General features: G+C 41.4%; 1 protein-coding gene across 5 annotated transcripts in view; it reads right to left on the bottom strand.

Annotated features, from left to right (window-relative positions):
- The window catches only part of ST3GAL3 (ST3 beta-galactoside alpha-2,3-sialyltransferase 3), a 224679-nt gene that overhangs the window by 125876 nt on the left and 92699 nt on the right, over positions 1–6104 (bottom strand). The window contains exon 1 of one of the 5 annotated variants that reach the window (XM_032633244.1): positions 1869–1887. The exons of the other annotated variants lie outside the window; for them this stretch is intronic. The gene's annotated coding sequence lies outside the window, so the exon portion shown is untranslated. Of the gene's footprint in view, positions 1–1868; positions 1888–6104 lie in introns of those variants that run through there. 5 annotated transcript variants of the gene reach the window in all.

Genomic DNA, 6104 nt, shown 5'->3' with positions numbered 1-6104 from the left:
AACTGTTTGCTGAAAGACAGTGCCTCAAGAAATGGATGGACTTCAACTCCTTCAGGTAATCCTTCATAATCACTTTTTCTCATAATCAAGTGTTTATTAAGAACTGGGTAGCAGAGAGCTGCAGGATACAATTTTTTTTTTGCGGTACTTGGGCCTCTCACTGTTGTGGCCTCTCCCGTTGCAGAGCACAGGCTCCGGATGCGCAGGCTCAGCGGCCATGGCTCACAGGCCCAGCCACTCCACGGCATGTGGGATCTTCCCAGACCTGGACACGAACCCGTGTCCCCTGCACTGGCAGGCGGACTCTCGACCACTGCGCCACCAGGGAAGCCCTGCAGGATACAATTTTTGATAAGTATCCAGAGGCAGATATTCTGTACTGCCAGTTAAGGGCAGATCCATATGCTTTGAAATCTACCAAGTAAAAGGTAAGGCTGACTTTTTTTTTTCTTTCACAAAAATGTAGAAGCACAGTTAGAACACTTGTCTAATCAGATAGGTGACCATCCTACCTTGTATGAGATACAATCAACATCTCTTACAAATTCTACTTCTTTATCAATGTTTCCCACATCTGTTTCCTCTCAATGTTACTGTGCCCTTTCAGAAGAGAAGCCCCTACTTTTCTCCCTTTTTAAAAGAGCTTTATTGAGGTATAATTTACATACTATAAAATTCACTCATTTTAAGTGTACAATTCAATGATTTTTAGAAAATCTGCAGAGCTGTTTAACTATCAGCATATGCAGCTTTAGAACATTTCTATCACCCAGAAGATCCCAGGTGCCCAGTCATGCCCTGTTCCCACCTCCAGCCCCAGGCAACCACTAATTTACTTTCTGTCTCTATAGATTTGCCTTTTGTGGACATTTGCCTATCCTTTTCTTGCTAGGACTGTTCTGATACGTCCCTTAACCACACGCCTACCTCCAGCTTAGCCCACTTCCATCATCCTTCATACTGTTGCATGATTTTTCTAAAAAGTATACCTGACTACGTCTTTGCTCTTGATTAAAATGCTTCAGTGGCTTCCCGTAGCCTGTAAGATAAACTCCAAGCTCTGACCTTCAAGATCTTTACCATTTTGGCTCATTTATGACCTCTAAATGGCTCATGCTCCAGATATGCCAAACAACTTCTATTTCTCCAAAGAGATATGTACCTTTGTGTCTTCAGACACCAAACGTACTGTTTTCTCTGCCTGTTTGCATTAAATACTCCCACTTTTCTATTAAGACCCAGGGCAATCATCCCCACTTCTTGAAGGCTTCTCTGATCAGTTCTGCCCCTTCTCTTTAGGCTGTCACTGCACTGCTATTATGGCATTTATTATACTGCATTATAATCCTTGTTTACTCATCTTTTTCTCTCTTTAAACTGCAAGTTCCCTGAGGATAAGGATTGTCTGTTCATTTTGATGCTTTGATGCCTAGGACAGTGACTGACACACAGAAGGTGGTCAATACGTTCACTAAACAAAGGAATAAACTAGTAAATGTCTTTGCTTTCTTTCAAAGGTGATGTTATCTGAGTGATATTTCACAAATTGGTGAGGGGAGAGATCCATCCTGCATAACAGATTCTCATTCAAGTCAACCTTGAAATGTCCTTATACCATGAAGCTTCAGATGTTCGAGCCTGGCCTCATCCTCGAAAGATAAAAGCATTCCCACAAAGCAGTGCAGGGGGAATAAGGAAAGGGCTCTAGGTGCTTTCTAGGTGAGAGATCACAGTCACCTGGATGAAGATTAGGAAAGCCTTTCTGAGGGGTTGACTGCCCAGATGAGCAACAATAAAAACAGCATCTCAAACTTTTATTACAGTTGACAAGTATTTTTCCAATTTCAATTTACTTTCTTTGTACTCACAAGCAGTCCTGAAATAATCTCCTTTAAAGTTTTCAATCTAAATGTGAAGAAAAAAGGGTACAAATTAACTAAATGTGAACAACAGTTGTCTCTGGGTGAAAGAATTATAGATGATATTTATTCTCTGTATTTTTGAAAAATTTCCAGAGTGAACATGTAACTTGTATTTTCAGAAAAAAAAAAAAAAGTCAAAAAAGAACTCTCTAATCCAGCTCTAAGATTTTAACCTTTAACACATTGGTACCAATGCAAAAGGATGGAAGGTTCTTGATCTCCCTTCATTATTCACTGTACATGCTGAAAAGCTATTCAGCTTTTCCCTTTAGTTATACTGAGGTCATCGTTATACTTCATGACACTTAAATATACCTCAGCAACCTCAATTCCTAAATAGACCGGCTTTTAAAAAATTCGTTTCTTCTTCCTTCCTTCTCACACGTATTACCAAGTGCCTATTATGTGCCAGGCCTGGTGCCAGATACTAGAGATATGGAGCTGAATAGGAGCTGGTCTTTGCCTTCCAGCCAAGGAAGCAGAGAGGTTAATAGGCACTTAAAATAAAGTGTGATAATGGTGAGCAAGGGGCAAGCACCAAACAGATGACAGTCTTACTGGAAAGGAAAAGTTGGAGTTTTTGTGAGTATTATTTCCAGTGGTAGTGGAACGCTCCCAAGAGCATGTGCCTTTAAACTGCAGAAGGTGCAAGTGAGAGCGCAGAAACTTCAGGAGGAAGTTAGGGACATATATCGTGTTTTGTGTAAGTTTGGACGGATGTTGCTTTGAGCATTTAAGGCAGAGATGTGAGAATCAGTTTGGCCCTTCATTTTTTGTGTTTATTCTAAAGGGTGTAAGATCATTTGAGTTATAAACCACTTTGACAGCTAAAGGGAAAATTCAGTGTTCAACAAATTGAGAAGTTTGTTTTGCAAGAAACGGAGCAAGAATATCCAGACTTCTCCCTCTCGGGCTAAGACATATGTCATTTTTATTTATTTTATTTCAACCAGGGTTCCAGCTGTTCCTGGTTCCCAGGCCAGAGGCGGCCATGTGGGGTTCTATACAAGTGACCAAACAGAATTACAGACCAAAGCACAACAGAGCATTGCTGCACGTGACTCTGTTCAGTGAGGAAACCTAGAATTTACCGGAAACCTTTTATTATGGTCAGATGTTTCCTGTGTCTGGTTTCTGAAGCAGATAAAAAGAATATAAAGAGAGGATGAAGAATGAGGCTTAGTCTTTCCAGTCATTGGAGAGGCTTCCAAAAGTCAAATTATGCAGTGAACAAGTTACATTTTGGCTACTACCTCTCATGGTACACATTCAACACACATATTCTGCTAGCCACCATGTGTAAGCCCTAGAGACATAAGAATGAATAAAAAAAATTATTCCCTGAAGTAGCTTACAACCTAACAGGTAAAGTAAAAACACATATAAAACTAAGCATTCTACAGTTAACAATACTGTATTGTACACTTGAAATTTGCTAAGAGTAGATCTTAAATGTTCTTACCACACGCATACATGCAAAAAGGTAACTGTGAGGTGATAGATGTGCTAACTAACCTTATTGCGGTAATCATTTCACAAGACATACGTTTGTCAAAGGATCACACTATACACCTTAAACTTACACATTATTATCTGTCAGTTACATCTCAATAAAGCTGAGGGGGAAAGCTAAGTATAATATATGTATGGAAATAAGGGTAATGAGGGAGACACTTCATTGTTCATTAATTCAACATATTTATTAAGCAACTACTATACACCAGACTTATGGATACAATAGTAAAGAAGAACGAGAATGCTCCTATTCTCAAGGAATTTATAGTTTAGTCAGGAAGACTGAAAAAAAGCAAGTAAACAAAAGAACAAAACTTCTGACAGTGATAAGTTGTTATGAAGAATATCCAATGATGTAATATGACCATGAGGGGAAGTACAGGCAATGCTAGATTGGGTGTTTTGGGAAGGCTTCTCTGAGGAGGTGACGTATGGCTGAGACTGGGAGACAGGAGCTCGCCAAGAAAAGACCAAGGGAAAAAGAGTTCCAGGCTGAAGGAAAGCAAGTACAGTAATCTTGGTACATTAAGGAACAGCGAGAAGGCCAGTGTTGCTGGAACACAGAGCACGAAAAACACAAGAGGGGTGGGAAATGAGGTCAGAGAGGAAGACAGGAGACAGATCTGTAGGAGGCCTTATGTAGGAGGCCATCGAGAGACGTCTGCACTGTATTTTTCAATAGCAGAGAGAAGCCCCTGCTTAAAACCCGGGAGTAACACGATCTGATTTATACTCTTAAACATAAACTTTCACTGCTATGCGGGAACCAAATTGACTGTTCTGGCAACAGAGTAAAAGGTAGATTAGAGGAGACAGACTGAAGGCCAGGAGACTGGTAGAAGAGATTGCAACATTCCAGATGAGAAGTGATGGCAGCGTGAACAAGGCAGTGACAACAGGAAAAAAAAAAAAGGATACTAATAATGTTTAAAAGGGAAAATTTACAGGACTAGTGACTTGTGGGACATGAGTAAGAGATTAAGAAGAAGAAGGATTATATCTACATCCTGGCCTTGGGCAAATGGATGCTGACCTTTGCTTAAATGGGTGTAGCCTCCATCTAAACCACATAACCCTGCTTCTCCTCTGGTCAGACAACTGGACCACAGGTGAATACCTGACCCAAGAGAAGGCAATCCATAGGCAGATAGGTTCTGCCTTTGGAGTCTCTTTTGGAGACTTGACTTGGGATGCACAGAGAGTTGGGGCTGCTGGTGGGAGATACAAGCAGAAAAGCAAAGAAGAGCAGAGGCTAGGAGGCTATGGGTTGGACTTGATGCTGGGCCTTGGGGCCCACGTTAGTGGCAGAGCATCACAGTGAAGAGCCACAACCCTGCTGCTGAGGGCAACATGACACCTCAAAGAGCTGCCTTGGATCCAGAATACTCTTCCAGTGCCAGTCTCTGTGGCAGTCAGCTATCCCACGGATCACCTTTCCATGAGACCTTGGGGTTTAGCTCTTCCTCAGTTCCCTTGAGGCTTGGCCTATAATTGAGATTTTCATTTTTAAGTCTCCTGCTATCATGGAGCTGTCTATAGTCTGAGTAAGTTCACCTCCTCTACCTTCCAGTCCTCATGCTTTAATACCCAGGAGCACTTTCTGCATTCCCAATGACCTGTTCCAAGCACGACTCATCCCAAAGGTCTAAATCTCAGGAGAAGTAGAAGGCCCTACTTGGACCTTGGGTCTAAGCTGTGTTCTCCAATCTAGCTTCATGAAAGAGCTCTCAACTTCGGGGATTTACTGGTCCATCAGCAAAACTGATACTTCAATAGCCATATGGTTACCTGTGTCTTGTTCTACTTTCTCCCCTGCTTAGATCCTGGGGGAATCTAACCCCTAGTCTGAGCCCCTCAATTTCTTCCCTCTCAACCCTAATCCCAAACAAACAAAACATGAGTAAATGAGATTCCTGAAGCTACATAGAGAAAAAAAGCCTGAGAACAGAAAACAAAACACAACCATTGATTTAGAAGAATGTGGTATATGGAAGAGAAATCAGAAATCAGTGAAATAATCAGAGATAGGAGTAGCAGGACAGAGGAAGCCAGAGGAGGTAAGAATTGTTTATAAAAAGGAGTATCCAAATGTGGTAAAGAGGTGGAGGAAGCTGATGGATGAAAAGATGCTGCAGAATCGCTCACTGGGAGGGCATTTGTAACTTTAGTGGGAATGATTTCTGTACAGTGATCAGACTGCAGGGACTCAGTTGTGAATGGGTTAAGTGGAGGCTGTTGACTTAGTAGACTTATTTCAAGAAGTCTCTCCTTAGATTTATGTCATTAGTTTAACTTACCAAACATATACAGAGTTCTTCTAAGCTCAAAAGACTAATCAAAAGATTAGACATGGTACCTGACACGAAGGAGTTTATGAACTATCAGGAGGATAATACAAAGATACAAAGAACTATATTACAGGTCTCTAGAAAAGGTGCTCCAGGAGTTAAGAGGCAAGAGGGAGAATTTTTTCTGGGAGAAGCTGGGAAGATATGGAGGAGACAGTATTTGAGCTGCTGTGAGATAACCTTTCGGGACAGGCTGCGCTGGTCGGGTGGGAACACTGAAGGAGAGGCACTGAAGCATGGAAAGTGAGGGGTGCATGGTTTCAGGAAGGTAAAATCATACCTAATTAATATATTAGAGTTTCTTTCAGGAGGTAAAAAT

The sequence above is a fragment of the Phocoena sinus genome, chromosome 1 (genome assembly GCF_008692025.1).
Source record: "Phocoena sinus isolate mPhoSin1 chromosome 1, mPhoSin1.pri, whole genome shotgun sequence".
Lineage (NCBI taxonomy): Eukaryota > Metazoa > Chordata > Mammalia > Artiodactyla > Phocoenidae > Phocoena > Phocoena sinus.
Note: the sequence above shows the minus strand (reverse complement) of the source record. Positions and strands in the feature narration are given on the sequence as shown.